This window comes from Capsicum annuum, unplaced genomic scaffold, assembly GCF_002878395.1.
Source record: "Capsicum annuum cultivar UCD-10X-F1 unplaced genomic scaffold, UCD10Xv1.1 ctg2828, whole genome shotgun sequence".
NCBI classification, from domain to species: Eukaryota; Viridiplantae; Streptophyta; class Magnoliopsida; order Solanales; family Solanaceae; genus Capsicum; species Capsicum annuum.
The window spans coordinates 1-25,514 of record NW_025834700.1 but is presented as its reverse complement, the minus strand read 5'-3'; the positions used below and the strand labels follow the sequence as shown (position 1 = coordinate 25,514).

At 35.0% G+C, this 25,514-nt stretch overlaps 1 pseudogene; it reads right to left on the bottom strand.

Moving 5' to 3' along the window:
- Positions 1 to 14,189: 14,189 nt before the first annotated feature.
- On the bottom strand, positions 14,190 to 19,852 carry LOC124890985 (annotated as a pseudogene).
- Between the last annotated feature and the right edge of the window lie 5,662 nt (positions 19,853 to 25,514).

Sequence of the window (25,514 nt, the reverse complement as noted above, 5' to 3'; positions counted from 1 at the left end):
ACCACCAATGAAGAAGGCAACATAATAAACTAGTCCATCAAATTGGGACATTCTATCCAGATACCTCAAAAATCTACTACATACCTTCTCACAAGTAGTAGTTTACAACTACCAATGAAAAGAAGGTCAAGGGGGGTAAAGTCACATAATAGACATGGTCAACCTTAATCTTATATTATAACCCCATACAATCTTATCTACTTATACGGATTTCTCACATCACACTTACTTACCCAAGCGTATATTTAGACTACCTTTAAATTCCACAAATAACCATGAGTCTATAATTATAGCTTACTGGCTCATCTAGCCATTTTCATACTTCAAGCAGTCAACAATTCACCTTAACTAATAACTCCTTCTCTACCTTCTACTAAACTAACACACAAGGACGTATCACTTCATTACCAACTCAATCTCATGTGAAAAGATTTGACTATACATATATTCAACCAACACAAGAACAATAAGTTGAACAACAAGTTGCTAGTGAATCAAAATAGGCCTCACACGGCTTCACTAGACTTTGATTTTTGTATTTTGAACAAGAAAATGAAATGAATAACAAAGCAACTATGCTAGTGAATCGAAAGAGCCCCATACGGCTTCACTATACTTTGATTTTTTTTCAAAAACACTATGATAACAAGATTACATAGTATAAAAGATAGAAAATTGACACACAATATTAAATGATCTAAGGATTCACATCTTACTCTGTATAAATAAAAATCTCAGTCAAACACTTTCCCCACAGACTACCATACAATCCACACATGCTACTATCTACTACATTAGTCTATCATTATAAAGGTGTAAATCATCCTCAAACATCGGTTATTCAACTAAAATATTTATTTATACAAAAGTCACCCTCACTCTAACTTCTAACTTTGTGAATTCATATTATCAACTTCTTGGTCCAATCTCACTACCAATAGGTCATGACACCGACACTTTAACTTATACTACTAATCGGATGGAAATACAATTCCAACATTTCTGCTACACATCATTCCCCTTTTTCACATGACATTTGCAACATAAATTTTTGAAAAGGACTGAATACCCTTAATACCGCAGGCTGAAAAGCACGATTTTATTAGAACTAAAGTTCACACTAGAATAAATACACTCTGTAGCACTAATGGACTCTTCTCAAGTCCTTGCACAATTTTAAAATCTTATATGGCTCAATCAGAAAGGAACATACCATTTAAACTCTAAACTTCTGCACTAGATTCACCTCAACACCGAGACATATCTGAGCACATCAAAGTAAGGAAAGAATTGGGATAACTTTACTTTTGTATGGTCAACACCATAGCATGAATTAGAGTATGAAAGAGGAACATTCTGACTCTAAAGCACGAACTAGAACATGAAGAAAGAGAAATATTTCTAAACGCCTAGTAGCCTCCTACTTATAAGTGTGGCGCGCTACACACCCATAAATAAGACTCTACCCAGCACGATTTTACAGATACCTTGGGACCCTGAATCATGCTCTGATACCAAGTTTGTCATGACCCGAACCACGGCCCTGGCCATGACTGACATCCCGAACCATGAAGGCCCGAGATCCCTTTTAACTTGTAATCATATACATCATTCATATATAAACAGGAAATGCAGAAATAAATTTTGCTATAGAAACATAGTCATAATTTAAATTTAAATTAACAATGAGGAATAAAATCCAATATCAACTAAACACCGTCTGAAAACTATCTGCGAAATCTCTACTACGTTATCAAATAACAACTGTTTGAAAACTTGGACAAGGTCCCCAGTAGACCAAAAACCATAATAAATAATAACTGCCTGAAGAAACTAGGCCTTCTGAAATATAGAAGGCTCACCAACTGGTACTCTTCACTTCTGTCTGATGAAATGTACCGCTTATCAGGACCTCTAGACTGTGCCTCAGAACCTGGATGGGGAGGTCAATATAGATGTACTGGTATGCAAAGTAATCCAAAATAAAGTTTTTATATAAATAAAATGATGGAGAGAAATTTGTCAAAAAATCATACATAAAATATTTTTCAAAACACGGCCACTTTTCTTAAAAAAAATCATGTCATTCTTGACAATGCAATTTTATGATCTTCGTATTAATTCTGAGCTAGGTGGTACACCCCTACAAGTCTAAAATTCCACGAGCGGCATAGAATCCGTCATTGACTCGGCGGAAAAGCCCCCAACCCAAGTGTGCCACAAGGGTTGGAGTCTCTGAATCTACTATGCCCTATGGCTGTCGCTAGCATACAATAATATACCCGGATCAGCAAATCTCAGTTTTGGGCAATGAGTTGTCTGAACTCGTGCCTTCTTCGGAGAACCACCTAAGCTCTCTTTATGGCCAATTTTATCCTGTTCTGAATCATGCATTATTCTAGTTTCAACATATAAAAATATGATTTCAAACATGCATTCTATTTTATTCTAAATTACCATGACATTATCTGAATTGTTGTCGTCACACCAAGACTTGCAAGTCCTATTTCTGAGCCATAGTGCATCATGAATGATTCCTTCATTAAAACATAGTTTAGACTATCAAAGCATGGAATTTAACAAAGTAAATTCATGTTCCAAAAAAATAAGTCAAAATTATGCAAATTCCCATCCTTTCAATAAACAAGTGGTGGTCATGTAATCTTTAACAAACCATGTAATCCTTCTCATTATATGATTATGTTCAACATTCATCAACATAAACAACCCTCTCTCTTTTGAAATCAAAATCATAATCCAAATATAACATTATTCAAGACATTTCATAACATGTTTTTCAAGATGCTTTCATACAATTTCATAGTATATCATAAATAAATGAAAATCATCACCAGAGAGGAATATTTCATGAATCATGCTCTCAATTCGATCATCAACCTTGAAACACATACTTACATATATATATATATAATTTCAAATCAATTTGGGGGAAGGTAAAAAGACCAAAATAATACCGTCAAGATTTCTAAAACATGAATGTATTTATAAATCTGAAAACCTCTTTCTAAAAATCATGATTTCTATGCCCATGAGATTTGAGGAAAACCTGTGTACCTTTAATTAAAAGCTTTTGAATGAACTCTAGATTTTGAGATGTTATACATATGATTGATGGGTGCCTCTTGTAGCCCTCGCAATGGGAATTCTGAATCTTGAAGAATCAAGGAAAACCCTAGGTTAAATCTTGAGATATTTGGGTTTTTAGTTTGAAATTCTAGGGTGAGTTCTTGACAAATTTGAGAGAAGAGAATCATATTTTAGTGTTTTGGGAGTTTAATCCTGTGTTATAGCTGGATAAGGGATGGAAGATACCCATTTTTCTCTTAAAAACGTGAAAATAGAACCTGAAATTTTGGTGCGTTCGATAGGGCGTGCGTCGCACTCTTATCGGATGATGCTACTGTCTCAGTCACTAAAATGACCACAACTTTTTGCTCGATTATCAGATTTAGACGAAATTGGTATCGTTGGAAAGCTAATTCGTAAAACTTTCATTTGATAAATAGTAGGCCCTCTGAATCATTATATACAAGGAGTTATGGTCAATTGAAGTTGACCCATGTTTCGACGCTTACTCAAACTCGAACGATAGGAAAGCTTTCAGCTCATCATTGAGTTAGGGGACCTCTATGATCTCAATTTATGCTTAAATAGGTTAACACACTACATAATTGATTAACATGCCAAATTTTCATAGGATTTATGACTTGTGGATCATCTATGCATAGAAACGACGGTTTTTATTCTAGCTCGAAGTTAGGGGTGTTACAGATTTCAAGTTTGATGTTGAAATGGTCGGCGTATCTCCATGATGTCTATGAAAGCAACAGCGTTACTTTGAGAAAGAAAGAAGGATGAGGGGGAGAGCATCGAGAAGAAAGAAACAGAGAAAAATATACATAGAAGAAGAAGAAGAAAGTGAAGCGAACATTTTCCACATTCTACAACACTCCTTTGTCGTGTATGTTATGTCTTCATAGATAAGTTTTGACTGAGCTGATAGTTTGGAGTAGATGATTGTGAATGAGTTTATCAAGCTTTGATAGTTGATGCTGACGTAGGCGCTACCTTTCTGCATGTGCCCAGAGGCGAACATTTTCCACATTCTACAACACTCCTTTGTCGCGTATGTTATGTGCTCATAGATGAGTTGTGACTGAGCTGATAGTTTGAGTTGATGATTGTGAATGAGTTTACTGAGCTTTGACAGTTGATACTGACCTACACGCTAACTTTATGCGTGTACCCAGAGGTGAAAATATAGAACCCGAGAAATGAGTACGATCTTTATCTTCTTTCTTTGTTTATGTAAACATAGTTCGAGTCAAAACCAGTGAGTTCAGTTGAGCTCATAAAACTCATAGTTCAGATCATAAAATTATATGTTAAGAATTCATTTTTGTGTATGCATTTAAGCTCAAAAACAGTTAATATGCATCTGGCATCTGGGATGATGCAAATTCTAAGTTGCTCGCACTCTTAAAAAATGTCTATGGGTGTATGTCGGATCCTTCAAAAATAGTGTATTTTGAAGGATCCGACATGGATACGGCAACAATTTTGGACATTCCGAGTAACTTACGATGCAATCATGCATATAAGATGAGTATAAGATGGCCCCTTTCTTTACTTCCTGGGTGGTACTGTTTTCGTAGAAGTGTGATACATACAAAAATTTTCTTCTTGTGTTACCTTCTGATTATAATACATAATACATAGACACTTTAACTTGTTCTCAACTAACAACTAAAATACTCCAACTTTGAAGATGCACGTGTAAACACTTCATCTAATTATCTCGTCTCCACTGTGTCAGACGAACAACAACAACAACATACCCAGTGTATTTTCACAAAGTACGGTCTGGAGAGGGTAGGGTGTACGCAGTCCATACCACTACCTGAGATGATGTAGAGAGGTTGTTTCCGATAAACTCTGGCTCATGCCAGATAACAGTATAACAAACAAAAAATAAAAACACGCACAAAAAAAATATAACACACTACTAGATAATAAGGAAAACAAGACACACGCAAGATAATTCTATCAACTATATATACAAAATCATATACATCACTTAAATAACATTAACAAGAAACTCTAGGCGCAGATACAAACCAAGCACTCATCCCTACTATCATGGCCGAACTCCTACCTACTAACCCTCTACCCTAATCTGAGTCCTCCGCACCTTCCTATCAAATTTAAATAATCATTTAGATACCTTTAAAAATTATGTGACACATCAGCATCGAGTGTCCGTGAGACATAGTGGGGACGAGTTGAAGTGTCTAGATGTGAAGTCTCACAATTAGAGTCTTTACTTGTCAGTTGACGTTTAGTTTGAGTTCATATCTTTTTAATGTATATATAGCAAATGTTAAATCCCTTTTGGTTTCTACGTATGTTACATATATATATATATATATATTCGAAGTTTAGACTGAAAGAAACTATTTTTAAAATCAATTCACCATAGTAATATGTTTTTTGATAACTTTACAAAACTAGTATAAATGTTATTAACAGTAATGTACTGGTTTAAAAAAAAATTAACCGACCAAAATGGACAGTAGACGGCGTTAAAGTAGGAATCGTTGGTAACTTTTTTGGCTTAAAACGTTACCAACAGTAACTAAATTCTGCAACTCTATCACATCAGACTGTGTCATTCTACCAAATCAACTCGACAGTGTCAGATGTGGTAGAGTTGTAGAGTCTCATCACCATTGATAGCGTTTTAAGCCAAAAATGTTACTGTCAGTAACGATTCCAACTTTACTATGGACCCTTTTACATCACGACAAACCTTTGTCACAACGGTGTAATAGGCTCTTTCACATTTCAACCTCTTGATAGGTGGTTAGTCTGTGCTATCATGAGAACAAAAACATAGAAAACCAAGTTCATGTAATTAATTCTGAATGTACAATTTAAGAATGCTATATAAAATGTTTAAAAACCAGAATCGATATCAGTTTATTAAAAATTAACAACAAGAGATCACACACCGGACACAATCAAAACAAGAAATTACTCAGTGTACAATCAAGCAATCAAAATGTCACACCACAAAGCATGACAAGTACAAACAAGGGACAATCATTGGCACAAAATACATTACAATAAACTTGACTGGTTATAGAAAATAAAGTACAACAAACTCGATTGGTTGAGGAAATACATTACAACAAACTTGACTGGTTGAGGAAATACATTACAACAAACTCGATTGGTTGAGGAAATACATTACAACAAATTTGATTGGATATAGGAAATACATTACAACAAACTCGTCTAGTTAAGGAAATACATTACAACAAACTCGACTAGTTATAGGAAATACATTACAACAAACTTGACTGGTTCAGGAAATATATTACAACAAACTCAACTAGTTTTAAGGAAATAAATTACAACAAACCTGAATGATTGAGGAAATACATTACTGTTAGAGTTGTGACCCAAATTTTGTTGATCTGGCCCAGAAAGTTTCGCGGTGCGACCCATGTTGGTGATTTTCAATGGGGTCTATGGAGGTATGGATCTTTATGTTTTCGGGCCTCGGACTTATTTGTATACACATATTATATAAGTGTATTTAGTGGGTTGTTTTGGGGATTCAGAAAATTTAGACTTCTCTACATTGTACTCTCTCTCCATTATAGTGAAACCTCCTTTGCCTCGGCCCTTGGTTTTTCTTGAAAGGGCTTCCACATAAATTTGTGTGTTGTTCTTATTTTTTATTACTTGTGGTTTGCTTATTCTGTCTGAATCATAACAAACTTGTATCAGAGCCTATTCGATTGTTTTCTCGGGGATGGCAATCATGAAGTATGATACTCCGCTGTTGGATCGCAGCATCATATTTTTGTTATGACAGGTTAAAATATGGGTTATTCTTGAGCAGATGAATTTTGACGGTGCTCTATTAGGGTTTTATAAGATTCTTATCATGCACGAACGAGGAAAAACGACATAAGGATCAGAAGGCTCTGTCTCAAATTCACCTTTATTTACCAAATCAAATTCTACAGGATGTTTTGAAGTAGACCACTGCCACTGCGTTGTAGTTGAAATTGGAATCATTGTGTATGACAAAGATCCTAACAAGTAAGTTGCATCTCAAACAAAAAATTTATTCCCATCGCATGTATAAGGGTGCGTCCTTGGAGGATCACCTATTCGTATTTAAGGAAATCATCTCTAATTTAGAGACTCTAGAGGTTAAGTATGATGAAAAAGATCTAGGGTTGATTTTGTTGTGTTCGCTCCCTGTATCATACACGACCTTTAGGGATACGATTTATATAGTTGTGATACCCTGACCACAGATAAAGTCTATGATGCATTGTTCTCTAAGGAGAAGATGAAGCATCTTGTGAATGGGTTGAACACTCAAGGAGATAGTCTCACTGTTCGAGGAAGGAATCATGAGAGGACCTCTAGGGGTAATGATAGAAATAAATCAAAATCCAAAAACAGAAACAAAACCTGTAATTACTACAAGAAGAAGGGCCACATCAAATCCGAGTGTAGAAAGTTACAGAATTAAGAGAAAAGAGAAACTCCAAAACCGAAGGGAAACCAACCAGAGAAGTTCGGTGAATCTAGTTTTATTGAAGATGACAGTAGCGATGGAGAGCTCTTGGTTGTTTCTAATGGTAACACCAAACCTTGTGAGGATTAGATTCTTAATTTAGCTTGCACGTTTCATATATATAGAAATCGGGATTGGTTTACAACATATGAAGCAGTCTGTAAAGGTGTTATGTTGATGGGAAATAACATACCTTTCAAGATAGCTGGTATTGGAACAATGAGAATTAAGATGTCTGATGAGGTGTGAGGACACTTAGTTATGTGATGTATGTCCCAGACCTGAAGAGAAATCTTATTTCCTTGAGTACTCTTGATTCGAACGGATATAGGTACACTGGTGAAGGTGAAGTCCCGAAGGTTACTAAAGGCGTTGTTGTGATGAAGAGAGAGAGAAAGTCTACAAATTTGTATGTCTTGCAAGGTTCTATGATTATAGGTGATGCAACTTTTTCTACCTCCTCTCTATCAGAAAGTAACGTTTCTAAACTTTGGTATATGTGCTTGGGGCATATGAGTGAAAACGAGATGAATGAACTAGGAAGGAGAGGACTTCTTGATGGCCAGAGTATTACCAATCTGGAATTATATGAGCATTGCATATTTGGGAAGAAGAAGAGAGTCAGATTCACTAAAAGCATCCACTCAACTAAAGGCACACTTGATTATATTCATTCTGATCTCTAGGTCCTTCTAGAGTACCTTTCATAGGAGGTGCAAATTATTTATTGACTATTATTGATGATTGTTCCAGAAAAGTTTTGGTGTTCTTTATGAAGCAAAAGAATGATGTGTTGCCTTCTTTCAAGTAGTGGAAGATTATGATTGAAAAGCAAACAGGGTATGTAGCACCCCATATTTTTGAGCTAGAAAGCGAATCGTCCTTCCTACGTGCGTAAGCTCTAATCCCATGGTTTATATTTAAATTCATGTGTCATGATCCTTTTCCTAGTGTATATGAAGTAATTATGAGGTGAAAAGTGTTCATATAAATCATTTAGAACAAAGTTGAGCTAAGATCCTATGATTCTCCCAAAGTTTGGAATTTGATTCTACAAGGGTCATATTTGAACGAGTATAACATTTTGTATATACAGGATTTGGCATATTAAGACCCACCAAATTTTAGATAATCAAATTAGCTTTCAAACGATACCAATTTCGCTAAAATTCGATACCCGAGTAAAAGTTATGTCATTTTTCGTGTGAGGTAGTGAGTTGTCGCGATAAGGTCGCTAAGCGAGTTTCATTCCCATTTTTGGGAGTCGCAACGCGATTTTTATTTTTTTCTAGGAATCGCACCACGATGTTCATTTACAGAGGAAAGAGAGGCCAAAGGATTGTTTAGTCCTTTTTCCCGATCCCCAGCCGCCCAAACACGAATTATAACCCAAATAGGGGATTTATTTGCCCATTTTTCTTCAACTCAACTCATGTAAAAAAAAAAAAAACCTTCCCCTTCCTCAAGAATAAAATTCAACCCTTCTCCTCAAAGTAATCTAGAATTCAAGCCTTTAAAGTTTAAGATTATCAAGAAAGTTTCAAGAATAGAACTTCATTAATCAAATCAAGAACTCATTCCCAAAGATCAAGAATTCCAAGAAACGGATCAAGATCCGAGTTTCATCTTTCAAATTTTATAACCTAAGGTATGTGGGACTACTCTAAAAAGCTTGGGAATAAGTTTAAATATTTTATCAAGATTAAAGATCCCCAATTATGATTTATAATGAAGTATATGATATGATTTTCGAAGATTATGCATCACGGGACTGTTTTGATGGAAACATATGTTGTCTTGAATTACTTTTCACTGAAATTGAATTATAACTATATATATGTGTGATTTCGTGTGAATTGTAAGATTTATTGAGAGCATGTGTATGAATTCCCTCTCTTGTTGCGAAGTAAAGTTTATATAATCATTATGAATGATTTGAAATGCATGTTTTTAGAGTTTGAAAGTGATCTTCTCAATATCATGGTGTTTGACATGATTTACAGATGATGAGATGGAGTTTTTGGTTATAAATATATACTTTCTGGTTATAAAGATAAAGAATTGCATGTGATTAAACAAATTGACAAAACCACCACATTTTTTGAATCTTGCAAAAAGAGGTTAGAATACCTAAGTGTTCTTGAGATTTCAAAGTGATAATTTTATTATGATGTTATAAACCTTAGGTGGTGATGTGTATGTTTTGAATGTGATGGGCTATGGAATGGATATGATATTGACTTGCAAGTCAAGGTATAACATTACCTGGTGATTATGTGCCCTTAAAAAGATAAGTATCGAATGTTTTGAAAGTATGAAACATGTTTTTTAAAAAAAAAACTAAAAATAGGGATTAAGAGAGCTAGTAGGTTACCCGAAGAAGGCGTTTGAGTGTAAGGGCTCATCGCTGAAAATCGTAGTTGCAATGCAATTCTTATGATATTGTATCCTACATGGGAGGATAATAAAATAATTAGGATATTTCATATGGGGGGATTCCTGCGGTGTACTCACATGGGGGTATCACCAGCTACAAATACTAGCAGCTACTTGGATTGGAGCTCAGCCACCGAGTTAAGGGCGGGTTCCACATATCCCATGGAATTTCAAATTTGTAGGATGTACCGACTAGCTTAGAAGAATAACAAAGAGTGAGTCAAGGTATTCAAGAAATGTTTTGAAATTATTAAACATGCCTATGTATTTTTATTTACATAATGTTCACTCTTATTACAATATGCTCTCATCTATTTTGCATGAAAACTATGTTATTTTGAGTTGTTTCACATACCAGTACATTTGTATTGACCCCCTATATTTCAGGATTCTAAGACACAGTCCTGGGATACCATTAAGCAGTAGATTGACTTGTCAGAAGTTACAGTTGGTAAGCCTTTCTATTCCGAAAGGCCTGGTTTTTAGATTTTATTGTTTCTTTCTTCTTAAGGTTTACAGGGGCCTTGTCCCAGTTTTGTCTCAGAAGTATGATGGTTATTGTAATGTTAGAGATTTCGCAGATGGTAGTCACATATTTAGAATATTCAAAATTCCCCTTTTAAATTGTTCAGGTTTATAAGGTTGACCATGGCTCCGTCGTGTGTTTTTTTCCTCAAATTTCCTATACTATATGAATATTGTGCATGATTACCAGATTTAGAAGGGTACCGGGCCTTCAGGGTTTAGGATGCTCATTACGGCCAGGGCCCCGGCTTGGGCCATGACCGGAAAGAAGGTAAAACCATCGGACTGATAATAGTTTAGAGTTCTGTTGTAATGGATTTAATGCTCTGTGCAAGTCAGAAGAAATTTTGAGGCACTTGATAGTTTATCATACTCCACAGTAGAATGGTGTGGCTGAATGAATAAATAGGACTATAATGGAGAAGGTGCATTGTATGCTCTCTAATGCTGGTTTACCGAAGTCTTTTTGCGCTGAAGCTACTTCCATAACTTGTCTTCTTATTGATCGTTCTCCCTCAGTTGTGATTGATAAAAAGACTCCACAAGATGTATGGTTTGGTACTTCTTCTAGTTATTCTAATTTGAGGATATTCGGATGTCCTGCATATGCTCATGTGGATAACGAAAAATTGGAGCCTAGTTCTATCAAGTGCTTATTTATGGGTTATAGCCTGGTGTTAAAGGTTATAAGCTTTGGTATCCAAAAAGTAGAAAGGTTATAATTTGCAGGGATGTTGTGCTTGATGAAACTGCCATGCTTCGGGCTCCCTCTGAATCTAGTGTTTCGCCTCCAGATGAACTTAGTGACATGAATCAACAAAAGTCATTCTCCCACGTTGAATTGAAAATTGGAGCAGAGTCTACACCAGTGCCTGCTTCTCATTCTATCCCAGAGATACAATGTGGTACTATTTCTTCTTCACCACCAGTGATGCCACAATATTCTATTGCTAAAGATAGGCCTAGAAGAAATATTAGACCTCCTCTGAAGTATGTTGGCTGATTTGGTTGCTTATGCATTGAATGTAGCAGAAGGTATTGATTTCGGTGAAGAACCTTCTTCTTACTCAGAGGCAGTTAGTTGTGATGATTTCGGCTAATGGATGATTGCTATATAGAAGGAGATAGAATCACTTGATAAGAATGACACATGGAATTTGATGAGATTACCTAATGATAAGAAAGTTGTCCATTTCAAGTGGGTATTCAAAAAGAAACAAGGAACATCGGGAGTTGAAGATTCTAGATACAAAGCAAGACTAGTTGCTAAAGGTTACATCCAGGTTCCAGGTGTTGACTTCACAGATGTGTTTTCTATAATTGTAAAGCATAGTTCGATTCGAGCCTTGCTTGGTATTGTGGCCATGCATGATCTTGAGCTTAAGCAGTTGGACGTCAAAACTGCATTCTTACATGGAGAACTTCAAGAGGATATCTATATGCAACAACCAGAGGTTTTGGTAGTTTCAGGAAAGAAGGACTATGTATGCTTGCTGAAAAAGTCTCTTTATGGCTTAAAACTGTCTCCCAGAAAGTGGTATAAGAGGTTTGACTCTTTTATGACCTCTCATATGTTTCGAAGGAGTAGTTATGATAGTTGTGCCTACTTCAAGGAGGTAAGTGATGGTTCGTTCATGTATCTTCTCTTGTATGTTGATGATATATTGATTGCAGCAAAGGATATGAGAGAGATAATAAAAGTCAAAGCCCAGCTCAGCTAGGAGTTTGAGATGAAAGATCTAGGAGCAGCAAGAAGATTCTTAGCATGGAAATTATGAGGGATAGAGAGAAGTGTAAGTTATACTTGAGTTAGAAAAGGTATATTGAGAAAGGTCTTCACAGGTTCAATATGTAAAATGCCAAAACTATAAGTACTCCATTGGCAGTTCACTTCAAACTCTCGGTCACTTTATCTCCAAAGACAGATGATGAGCGTGACTATATGTCTCGAGTTCCATACTCTAGTGCCATTGGGTTTCTTATGTATGCGATGGTATGTTCCCAACCAGATTTATCTTATGTTGTCAGTGTAGTTAGCAGATACATGGAAAATCCTGGCAAAGAACATTGGAAAGCAGTTCAGTGGTTTTTCAGATACTTGCATGGATCTGCTGATGTTTGTTTGCAGTTTGGGCGAAATAGATATTGAATAATTGGGTATGTTGATTCTGATTTTGCAGGAGATCATGATAAAAGGAGGTCCCTTACAGACTATGTTTTCACCATTGGTGGTTGTGCTATTAGTTGGAAAGCTACCTTACAGACTACAGTTGCTTTGTCAACTACTAAGGTAGAGAATATGACTATTATAGAGGCTTTCAAGGAAGCTATTTGTTGAAGGGTCTATTCGGTGAACTTAGCAAAGACTTACAAATTACTATGGTGTTTTGTGACAGACAGAGTGCTATCTTTCTTACGAAAGATTAGATGTTTCATGAGAGGACAAAGCACATTGATGTTTGGTATCATTTTGTACGTGAAATTATTTCTCGTGGTGATATTGTGGTGAGAAAGATTAGTACTCATGATAATCCAACTGATATGATTACCAAGACAGTACCAAGTACCAAATTTGAGTATTGATTTGTCTTGGTTAGTGTTAGCTGTTAAGATGTGCCCTTAGGGGCTTTTGTGGGAGAGGTGGAGAGTTTGTCTTGAAATGGATTTGAGTTCTGAATTTGAATTCGTGTCAAGGTGGAGATTGTTAGAGTTGTGATCCGAATTTTGTTGATCAAGCCCAAAAAGTTTCGCAATGCGACCCATTTGGTGATTTTCAATGGGTCTGTGGTGGTATGGACCTTTATGTTTTGGGGCCTAGAACTTATTTGTATGCACATATTACATAAGTGCATTTAGTGGGTTGTTTTGGAGATTCGGAAAATTCAGCTTTCTCCACATTGTACTCTCTATTCATTTTAGTGAAACCTCCTTTGCCTCTGCACGTGGTTTTTTCCACAAGGGTTTTCACGTAAATCTGTGTGTTGTTCTTGTTTTCTTTTACTTGTGGTTTGCTTATTCAGTCCGACTCATAACAATTATAACAAACTCGATTGGTTGAGGAAATACATTACAACAAACTTGACTGGATATAGGAAATACATTACAACAAACTCAACTGGTTGAAGAAATACATTACAACAAGCTTGACTGGTTAAAGAAATACATTACAACAAACTCGACTGGTTGAGGAAATACATTACAACAAACTCGACTGATTAACTTTATCTCGAACCTGTGTCTCTTCGGTGCAGGAATGTCCTTTCACAGCTTCTATACTTCCCTGAATGAAGCAACAAAAGGAAAATCTCAATATAATGCTGATCAAAAACATTTTCCATCAAACCGGACACACCCTATTTGTTCATCTTTCATGTAAAATAATTTGAGCATTTAATCCAAACCATTAAAACTACAGGTGAAATAACTCTTTTATAAGAAGAACATTTTAATACCATTCTTCGTACAACACCTGTGATGCAACGGAAAATATGAAAATATAATACCATTCTTCATAACAACCCTTTTATATGAAAATATGAAAGTTAATTGACACATCACCTGTGATGCAGCGGAAGCAACATCAACTTTGATCCTTCTGTCATCAGTTTTACCATTCTTCGTAACAACACTCTAAATTTGACTTGAAGTTGTCATCATCCCATACCAGTTGGCTCCACCATTTTGATTTTCCTTTTATTATTTTGATGTTTTCCGATTTGAATAGAGAGAGGCAACTTCCTTAATCCGTCACAATAGTTCACTATGAGTTCTTCCAAGTGTTCCCACATTCTCTGTGGCTCCCCCAACATTCCTAGTTCAGGTAATTTACACAAGTATAACTTCCAAACTCTTGGAATTTCTGATTTGACAAGTGTTGCCTGATCACCCGTGCTGCATTGCACAAACAACTCTACCAGCTGAAGGCAAACGTCAATTAAAATTTCTTCCAAGTGCTTGGGTACAGAAAAAGTTCCACCATTGTTGAAAAGACATGTTAAACTTGCACAATGAGAGATACCCAGTTGGCATAATTTAGAAAATCTTAGACCCAAATATTGACCGAAATCAGAAACACTCTTTAAATTTTCTACGGAATAGAGTTCGAGACATTCCAGATTTGGCAAAGGGTCAAATTGTCCACTTCCACCTTCTACTGGTCCAAAAGAACAAGAACAGCGCACTATTTTTAGTAATTTTAATCCATTAAAAGTGTTGTATGCAATCAACTTCCTCAGACCCATGCATTCGTTCAAGTACAAATCTAAAGCAAACTGCAACATGTCTGAGAGCTCTCCGTTACTGAAAATTTCACACTTGTAGACATTTATCACCCTTTTTGACATGTTGTATGGTACATAACATGACGTTTCCCCAACTTTAATATGAAATCCTTTCAATCTAGTCATCCAGGTGTAATCTCTATTCAAACATAATGAGCTATCGACTCTAATAGAAAGATATGTCAGATTGTGTAGAGATGATATCTCATCAAAAGAGGTCGCTCCAACAGAGCTATACGACAGATTTAATAGCCTCAGATTTGTCAAATTATCCATTCCTTGCGGCAGACAACCTAACACTGAATGATCACAATCGAGCACTTGCAAATTGTGAAGATTAGCGACAGGTGGTAACTCTTTCAACTTAAAGCAGTATTGTAGTATTAGAGCACGTAGTTGACATAAACTATTGATGGAAGAAGGCAGTTCTCTAATACCAGTTAGACTCAGATTCAGAACTCTTAGAGCTGGAAATGCCAAAAAGAATTCGTGGGGTATTTTCTCAAGGGGTTCATTGCCTTGCAAAAGTATAGATGTTGTCTTTGGACATTTCGTGAAGCAATCAGGTAGACATTCAATTTCGTTGCTTACGAAAGATATTCTTTTGACAGAAGCTGATATTTTAATACGTGATATCTCAGTCAACCCAATTCCAGCTTGAAAAACTAAAGTGTGTTCATCTCCAAATGTACTAGCTATCCATCTTGCAACATCGCGAACCACATCATGCATCTTCACACAATCCACAACCTGCCACCGCACAATCTCCATCTTATCGCCTTCTAGCAAGCAGGCATCTTTTAGACTCTCAATCAACGTGATTCCCCTATTGTAGGCTTGTTCATATGTGTCATGTTCACCGAGGATCCCCTCCGCCCACCAACAATGTATGAGATCATCTATCAGAAAAGCTGCAGGATATAACGAGCAATACAAGAAACAACTTTGAATATCTCGAGATTCTAAAGAATCATAACTCCACTTGATGACACTGTAAACCTTATCTTTTACATTTTTGTTATAAGGTTTAGACCTTCTAAGTGAATCCAAAGCATCTTTCCAGCGCTCGACCCTTGTCTTCCCTCTCATTGATGATCCAATAACTGTGATTGCTACCGGCAAACCATCACACTCTCTTGCAATTTCCTTTGCCAATGGTTGAATATACTCCAGATTGGCAACATCTCCCACATTTTTGACAAACAGTTGCCAAGATTCATCCTCGTCCAATGTGTAAACCTTCATTTCGACATCTGTCCTCATTTACTTACAAACATCCAAAAACGCCAAGTTATAATGACCTTGCTTCTCATGGGATATTCAGGTTGGGGCACACCTACATCATCCAAATCTATAGCTTCCCAAACGTCATCCAATATGAGAAGAAAACTCATTTCTTTCTCGAGCCTTCGATAGATTTTACCGGCAATGCTTTCTACACCTGCCTCGTTATCTATCGTTAGGCTTAATCTAATGGCAATTTGTGCTTGAATCTTTCTTATGTCTATTGGCGGTTTGGGCACTGTAACCCATAACACAACGCCAAAGGACGGTTTGGAACTTGGCATATTCTTTAAGAGCTTGTTGTTCAGATTCTTCACCAATGTAGTTTTCCCAACTCCTCCGGTACCCCATACACCGATGATGCATACCTGAAATGATTCAAAATCCAAATAACTTTACCCAGTGAAAGATGCACCAATGGACACACAGAAGAAATTTAGAAAATTAGTGAAATAAGAACGTTGGAGGCTTTGATCATTATAATCTCTTGATCTCAAGTTTGTTAATTTCTTTGCATATGCATTGTGTTCTATATTATAAAACAAAATGCATAACGACTGTCTTAAAATTGAATCGATTAATGTTTAGACAATTCAGTGTAAAGGGAAGCCCGATGCCCTAAAGCTGCCACTGTGCGCGGTGGTGTCCGGGGAAGGACCCCGCCACAAGGGTGTATCGTACAGCCTGTTACTCCAAGGCTCCCAGACAATTTATTGTGACAAATGTATTCAATGGTTATATTAGCTTCTTAGAATTCCACAAAATTTTCACTTCACCCTAAATTTCAATCATGGCTTTTCAAAATTTCTAAAGGACTTTTAGAAGAGATTTTAAGATACATAGTTTTTATTGGAAGGCTTATGTCTCTGTCTCCACAAGACAAAATAAAAAATTATGATTATTTAGCTATTGGAAACTTGTGATAAAATAGTTCAATTAATTATGAATTTTTTCTTTATTACTATATATAAGAAGCGTGAGCAGCTTAGGATCGTCCTGAGTGCTTCAGCTGCTTCAAGCGTAATTTTACTATACCATCCATATTTACTTATTTTAAGCCATTGAAGTAATATAATATTAATAATATTTAATAAAAGGATTCAATTAAAATATCTTTAAAAAATTAATCTATTATATATTCCAAAAATACTTAAAAAGTATTATAGATCATAATAATTAACAACATAAAATTTTAAAAGATATAAAATGTTTGATTGACTCTAAAAATTACATCAATGCCACTTAAATTAGAATAGTTAAAAATATAATTGAATATCAACGTCAAAAAAGTTAGGACAAAGAGAATAACATGTATTGTTTGAAAATCACATAACAGAAATAGTAAATTACAATAGTTGACATCTTGAAGCATCTAAAAATATAATATGTTATATATTTTTAAAAAAATACTATAAATCACAATAATTAACAACTTAAAAAATTGTAAAGATATAAAATATTCAGTTGAATCCAAAAATTATATCAGTGTCACTTAAATTGAATAAAGAAAAAGTATTATAAATCTTAATAATTAAAAAATTAAAGCATTTTTAAAATATAATTGGCTATTAATTATCTAAATTATATTTATGTCACATAAATTGAGACTAATAGATAATATATATTGGGCTCGTGTTGGCATAAATGAGTCATTTCTGATAGTTCGATGACATATTTAAGTCTTTTTCCTAAAAAGTATTATAAATTACAATAGTTAAAAACTTAAAATATCTAAAAAAAAAATATAATTAATTTGTTATATATTTCAAAAAATACATAAAATATATTAATTATAATAATTAACAACTTAAAAAATTTTAAAAATATGAAATATTTGATTGACTCTCGAAATTTTATGGGTGTCATATTAACAATTTAAAATTTTCTTATACAAATTTTATTAATTTAAATATAATAATACTAGATAATGAAAGGCCCATTTTACGGGCTCAATATTACATTTTAAATGTATTTATCATTATTTAGTTATTTTATCAAAAGAATTAAATTAATATTTTTAAATAAATATGGTAGAAATTGACAATAGAAATAACACTTTTAAAAAGCTATTTTTTTATTTTTATAAAATCTAATAATAGCTAGTTTACAACTTATTTAAATTGTCCTAATTAAAATTAAAATATAATATGTTTCAATGCTTATTTAACATCAGGTTGAACACATTTTCTTGAATTAAGTAACTAATTTTAATATTTTTATTTTTAAATTTTATTTGAAAACTATACAAGAGGATAAATTAAAGTTATAAGTTTCAGTATATTAACTTTTTTTTACAAAATCTTACGTGCAATATTTTCTTATAATATGATATTTTTACTTACTATACTATATAAATAAAAGTAAATAGTGTGTTTATATTAAGGAGATTAGAGATTGTTCTTATCCATATAAATATATCAAATATTCATTTTCATAATAAAATAATATGAAATACTAAAGATACGTAATTGTTGGTTGAAAATTATCCATAAAAAAATAGAGCACAAATCAAATTAATATAATATTGGTGGAGTTAAATTTTTTATTAAAGGTATTAAAAAAATATATGTTACTTAATATTAGTTTAAAGTTATTTTGCATGCGGGTTAATTTATCTGTTATATCGCACTCTCTTTATTACTTTTTATTTGCTTTCTTTGGGTTAGACGCACATTTTAGTCTCTTACTCCTATAAAATTAAAAGCAATTTCACTAATATACCCCTAATTAAATTTTATATCTCTTTTCAAATCAATGATGATTACATTTATTGAACATGAGCATAATAAGAAAATTTTGTTCAAACAATTCTTGAAAGATAAAGGGCCTAATATTTAGAAATATAAGCACAACCCAAATGGTGCAAATAAAAAGGAATGAACATGGAGTATTATATATCTTATTTTGAAGATAACAAATCTTAATTTTTATGAAAACTTACCTATAAATATATTTATATAATATAGTAAAAGTTCTTTGCACTGACCATTTAATGTACTTCAATCTTTTCTTAAAACATTTATCTTTAAATATGTGTTTTTTGAGTTGACATGCATATTAATTGTGATTACACCGACAATTCATAAATGAATACAAAAAATGTTCATTCAATCCTTATATGAATATTACCTTATCATCTTCCAATAGTCGTAGGATTTTGTTGAGATTCCTTGTTGCTGTTGACTGGCCTTCTATTGATGTTCCCGGGATGTGCTCAACTTTTTTAACCCGGTAGTTTTCTACCACCAAGTTGGATCCAAAGTTTTCTCCGACCTCTTTAAGCCTACACAGTTGATCTTGGATGTTCTTTGCTTGAGTGGAGACTTTCAATAGAAGGTTGCATTTTGGACAACATTTATATGCAAGCGACTTCGCCGCTATGATGCTTTCTTGCATAGCTTCCCATTCATTCTCGAGCTTCTGAACATCTTCGAACCACTTGATAACATCTGGTTTTCGTTTATAGCCTTCTCCCTCAGTGTCTTCTACCTTTCGTTTGATATCATCTCTTAACGCTGTTAGCTCCTCCATTTCTGTCCTTAGATTTTCAATTTTGGACAAGAAACAGACGATATTTTCAATCTTAGGATAGATGCATTTCGATACAAACTTCCCCACCTCAACAACAAAGCCACCTACAGCATTAAAAAGTATTTCCATTGAATAATTCTTAAGGTAAAAAAAAAATGTGTTTTTGATTATAGTATTGTATTATATGATGCTCTCAAAGATTATTATTGAACTGATCTTTTCTTCATTATTTATAGCAGATTTTTGAGAGCAAAGTAAAAAGTAGCAAAAAAGAAGGAAAATAGAATAAGTAAAACTGAAAGCAAATACAATTTACTTTAATTAGGAAAAGAAGAAATGCAAAACGTTATTCTTGAGACATGATTGTATTTTTTGTTTTTCTCAAGTAACACAAGAATCTATTTGGTCCATATTCTGAACTTCATGGACATAAAAAGTTCTGTATCATAGAGCTTGAAGATTAGCTCTCGGCTTGTTGGTAATTCATATGAATATATGCACACCTAGTAACAAATTTTATGCATGATTCTATTTATGGATTTCAAATAACTAGAAATGAAGCATGCTTCAAAGACTATATTTAGCTAATTAAAGATAAAGACCAAAGACAAAAAGAATCTCTTAAAGTTGGCTATAGGGAGGCTGGGGAGCGGCCTATGTGGGCCTTTGGGGTCGTAGGGGCGGTTTGGGTGGTCAAACGACCGAAACGGCGAGAACAGGGATATTTTGGGGCCAAATCGATGTGTTATAGACCACGGTTTGCGGGGAGGGCCTGTAGTCCATGCGGGTTTTGGGTCGAATATCAACCAGGCTGCCCTAAGGAGGCTGGGGATCGGCCTAGTATGGGCCATTGGGGTTGTTGGGGTAGTTTGGGTGGTCAAAAGGTCGAAACGGCACGAATGGGGCTATTTTGGGGCTAAATCGGTGTGTTATAGCCCATGATTTGCAGGGTGGGCCTGGACCCTAGATGGGTTTTTGGGCAAAAGTCGACCGGGCTACCCCAGGGAGGCTGGGGAGCGACCTAGTGTGGGCCTTTGGGGTCGTCGGTCTTGTTTAGATGGAGATTTTCTCCCATTCAATTTTCTGCTTTTTCAATATTAGTTTTTAATATGTAGATTGTTTTAACCAAACCATATTAATAGTAATGCTGTTTTAATATGTTTTTCTCTTCGTTTGAATTATCATCCCATGACGTACTTGATGATTTTGACCCAAACATTCTCCAGTTAAATACTCATTTGTCCCAATTTGCATGACACACTTTACTTTTTAGTTAGCCGTAAAATGATATAATTTCTTATTTGGCAAATATATATATTTTTTTTTTGGTTTCCCAAGGTATCCCCACAGCCGGCAGTCGTGAGACTAATCCTCCGTTCCTAGTCAGCGCATTTTGCGGTAGGGAATTGGCCACAGAGTTTGCTCCATTCACCAGAGGCGAGGATCGAACCCCCGATCTCTTGCTTAAGGGACATAGCGCTGAACCACTATGCCAATTATGGGTCTCACTTATTTGACAGAGTCCAAAAAGGTACTCTTCTATTTAAAAATGCATTTTTTAAGGATAGTTTTGGAACATTACAAAATGTTCTCATTTTTCTAAAACTTTGTCTTCCGTCATACTCGATGGACAATATGTTCAACCTTCTACGCTTCTCCGCTTTAGTATGTGGCAAGGTTCGTACCCGTGACATGCGCCTAAGTCCTAAACCACACATCACAAGTTGTGTGCTACTACTACACTAAAGCCCTATGAGCCCAAAATTGTCATAATTCGTATGAATATATGCACATCTAGTAACAAATTTATGTATGATTCTATTTATGGATTTCAAATTACTAGAAATGAAGAATGATTCCAAGACTATATTTAGCTAATTAACGATAAAGACCAAAGACAAAGAATCTCTTAAAGTTGGCTTTAACTTTTTCTTACACACTTCAAGTATTCAACACCACACAAAAAATGTACCTATCACAGTGAGTTAGTTTGGTTGGGAACAAGTTATTCTGGAATTTGTTATCCCAAGATTGTTATTTCATCCTTAATGTTGGACAAATCTCGAGAGATTTTCTCCTACAATTTTATCCAACCAAACATAGGATAAACTCATCCTAAAATTAATTTCAGTATTAATTATCCCTTATTACTCGTACCAAACGAGAAAGTGAAGCTCGTGAATTTCAAGCATGGTGACATGGAAAAGGGGACCAAGTAGTTTCGTCTTTCTTCTCATGTGTTCAAATTTGGAAACTAATCAATGAACTGATGACGATGAACAATAAAACATCCCCAGTCAAGTAATGAAAATGAAAAACTGTTACCATTTATCTGATATGCAAAAGTGTCCACTGAAAAGTTCCTTCTGCTGACTGAGCTTGTAGCATCGATCATAAGAAGAGGTGATTTTCAAACTTTGTAGTGCTTTGTATTTCTTTCAGAACTACAATAGGAATCTAAATAAGAAAAAAGCATATGAGAGATAAAATAGGCAACAGAAGATTAATTAACATCTCCTGATTTGGTTCTAAAGAAATAAATCTCGATCGATGAAATTCATGTTATGTGACAGCACATTGAATTCGTGTTAATCTAACCGATCGTCTCTTATTTTGACTTATGTGCAGAGTCAGGTTGACGTTAAATAGCATGAGTGAGGGCAAAGAAGTTCAATTAAGCTTGAAGATGGAACTTCCTATAGTTCTCATTATATCAGGTCCAGACATCATCCTTTTTGACAAATCTGTTGCACGAAACATCGTAAACAGTGAGGTCCAGCAAATAGTACTTCTTCATTCTGTGTTTGAGCAAAGTATAGTTGCGCAATCACCATTTCATGTTCTTATGAAATAGCAATGATTAAAAGGGCATAACAATAAAAAATTTGTGGAAAACTTAACAAAAGTACGTAATGCTTATTATATCACTGGCAATTTCACACGAATTGCTGTACAAGTAGATGCACACGTCCTATGTGGCAATTTCAGAGGAATTGCTAGTGACTTTCCTTTTCTTCTTTTGCTTCCTATATGTTTGTCTTTTTCAATTACGTAAAATTTGTCTTTGTCTTCTCTTTTCCTTTTCTTTGAAAAATTAGGGAAAGCCCTTGCTTCACTCATTTCTCAAGAATAATTGCAAAAGTAGTGCTTATTATATCATTTATATAATCTGAAACTCTCTTGCTGGCAACATTCCTTTTCTTCTTTTCCTTCCTAAACTTTTGTTTTGTCAATTAAATAGTTGGAAAAAGAAAGGTTGTCCAAAGTACTTATATTAAAAGAAAAGCAATCACTCTTCTCCTATCTGCACAAGAATGAAGAGGCTCCACAACAACAGTTTTCAAACTTATTTAAGATTTTCCTAGAGTTCTGCTTTAATAAAGACAGAGTTACTAAAAAGGCATCCCGGTGAACTAAAGCTCTCGCTATGTTATGTGCAGGGTTCATGTAACACCCCGTACTTTCGGGCTAGAATCTAGACCGTCTTCCTACGTGTATAGACCCCGAACTAGATAATTCCTTGTTAATATATGTGTGGTTATCAATCTTATAGTGTGGGAATACCTTTGAATATGAATTGAGGTCACAAAAATCCCCTAACTCTAAGACGAGTTGAAAATATTTCTAGCGATTAAGTTTCAGTGGACGTTTAAAGTTGGGTCAAATTCCATCGACCATAAACTCTTCTATATATCGAATTAGAGGGTTCACTATATATCAAATGAAAGGTCTTCGATGTATCTTCCAACGGTATCAATTTTGCAAAAATCCGAAACCCAAACGAAAAGTTACAACCATTTTCGTGAGAAAGGCAGTAGCTGCGCGCGATTAGCGTGCGACGCACGCTCCGTCTCACGTACCTAATTTTCAGGTTCTGTTTTCGCATTTTTAAGGGAAATTTGGACCTTTACCTCACCCAAGGTCTGTCCATAACATAAGATTCACGCCCCAAAAGCAGAATACACTCCATAATTTAATTTTTCCTCTCAAATTAAAACCCTAAATCCTTTCCCTCAAGATCAAGAATCAAGATCTTAAGTTCGAGACTCCAATAAAAGGGTCAAGATCCAGGTTCTATCTATCAAAATCTAGGTTCCATCTTTCAACTGTTATAGTCTAAGGTACGTGAGGTTCATCCTAAAAACTACATCTACATGGGCTTGTTGAATCTCTTGAATATGATTTAAAGATTATCAAGCATGAATTTTAAAGGGGTTTTGGAACTTATGCTTTAAATTTCTCATTTTGGATGTTTTGATAATATTATTGTTTTGGCCTTTAGGCCTTTCCCCCTTAAATTGATTTACATCTATATGTATACGTATGATATTGAAGATTTGATTGAGAGCATTATCATTGAAATCCCTCTCTTTGATAATTTATAGTTTATGAAACTGTTGAGAATGATTTGAGATGCATGTTTAATGGTTTGAAAATAGTCTTTTCAATATTAAAGTAATTAACATGATTTTGATGATTATGAGAGGGAGTTTCTTGATATGATTTCGTTCTTGTGTTAAAGAGAAAGAATTGCATGTGATTGATATCTTTGACATGACCACCTTGTGTGTGTTTGAAATGTCGGAAATGAGAGTTTTCTTGCATGTGTTGACATGAGTTTTAAAGAATGAGTTTCTTGAAAGGAATTGTTGATATGGTGGTCCTGAATTCCATGTTTTGAGAACAGAGATATATTTTACTATAAATGGCTCAGAGAATGTGACTTGCAAGTCAATTGTATGACGATACCATATAAATTTATGCCATAACAGAACTAGAGTCTTCAGAGTCTAATTTCAAAGATTGCATGTAGTAAAGAATTAAAAATGGGCTTAAAGAGGGTTAGGTGGTTACCCGAAGAAGGCACGAGCCAAACGGCTCATAGCCTAAAACCGTGTTTTACTGATACGGGTATGTTACTTTTGTATGCTGGCAATGGCCCTGTGGCGTAGTAGAGATTCAGAGACTCCGACCCTTGTGGGAAACTTGGGTTGGGGGCTTGTTCCAGGGGCTTGAAACATTCATGTCATGATAGAGTTCCTTTTAATTATTCTTACAGATGTGCCGAAGGACTTTATTCATCATGACAAATTATTTCATCTTTTGGCATGTGTCGAGCACTCATCAGGGAAGTATCAACTCTTGTTCGCGACTTAGAAGAGAAATCAAGGAATGAAGAGAGTAACGATGAAACAAGTCGTGCGACTCTAGACTTGTTGGAAGAAAAATTGAACTCCTCAAGGAAGATCTCAAAAATTATTATCTGAAAGCCCCAGACTCATTTCAATGGTGCTTCCCCATGAGTGACAGACCGCTCTCCATGCATCTTCTACTTGTCCACTTGAATGATCTGTTAGATTCCAATTCTTATTCAGTTTCTTTGATAAAAGAAGAAATTAGACTGGTGAAAAAAGCCCTCGAATTCATAAGATTCCCTGAAGTTGAGAAAGGCAGTAGAATTCTTCTGACGACTCAACAAAAGGAAGTGGCTTTTCATGGAAAGAGCAACACTGATCCTCTTAACCTTAGATCGTTAAGATCAGAAGAAAGTTGGGAGTTATTAGAGAAAAGGGCATTTGGAAACGAGAGTTGCCCGGATGAACTATTGAATGTTGGAAAAGAAATAGCCCAGAATTGTAAGGGACTTCCTTTGGTGGCTGATCTGATTGCTGGAGTCATTGCAGGGAGGGAAAAGACAACGTCTGTGTGGCTTGATGTTCGAAGTAATTTGAATTCCTTTATTTTCGGCAGTGAAGTTGATGTGATGAAGTTTATAGAATTAAGTTATGACCATTTACCACTTCAACTGAAGCCATGCTTTCTCTACCTTGCAAGAT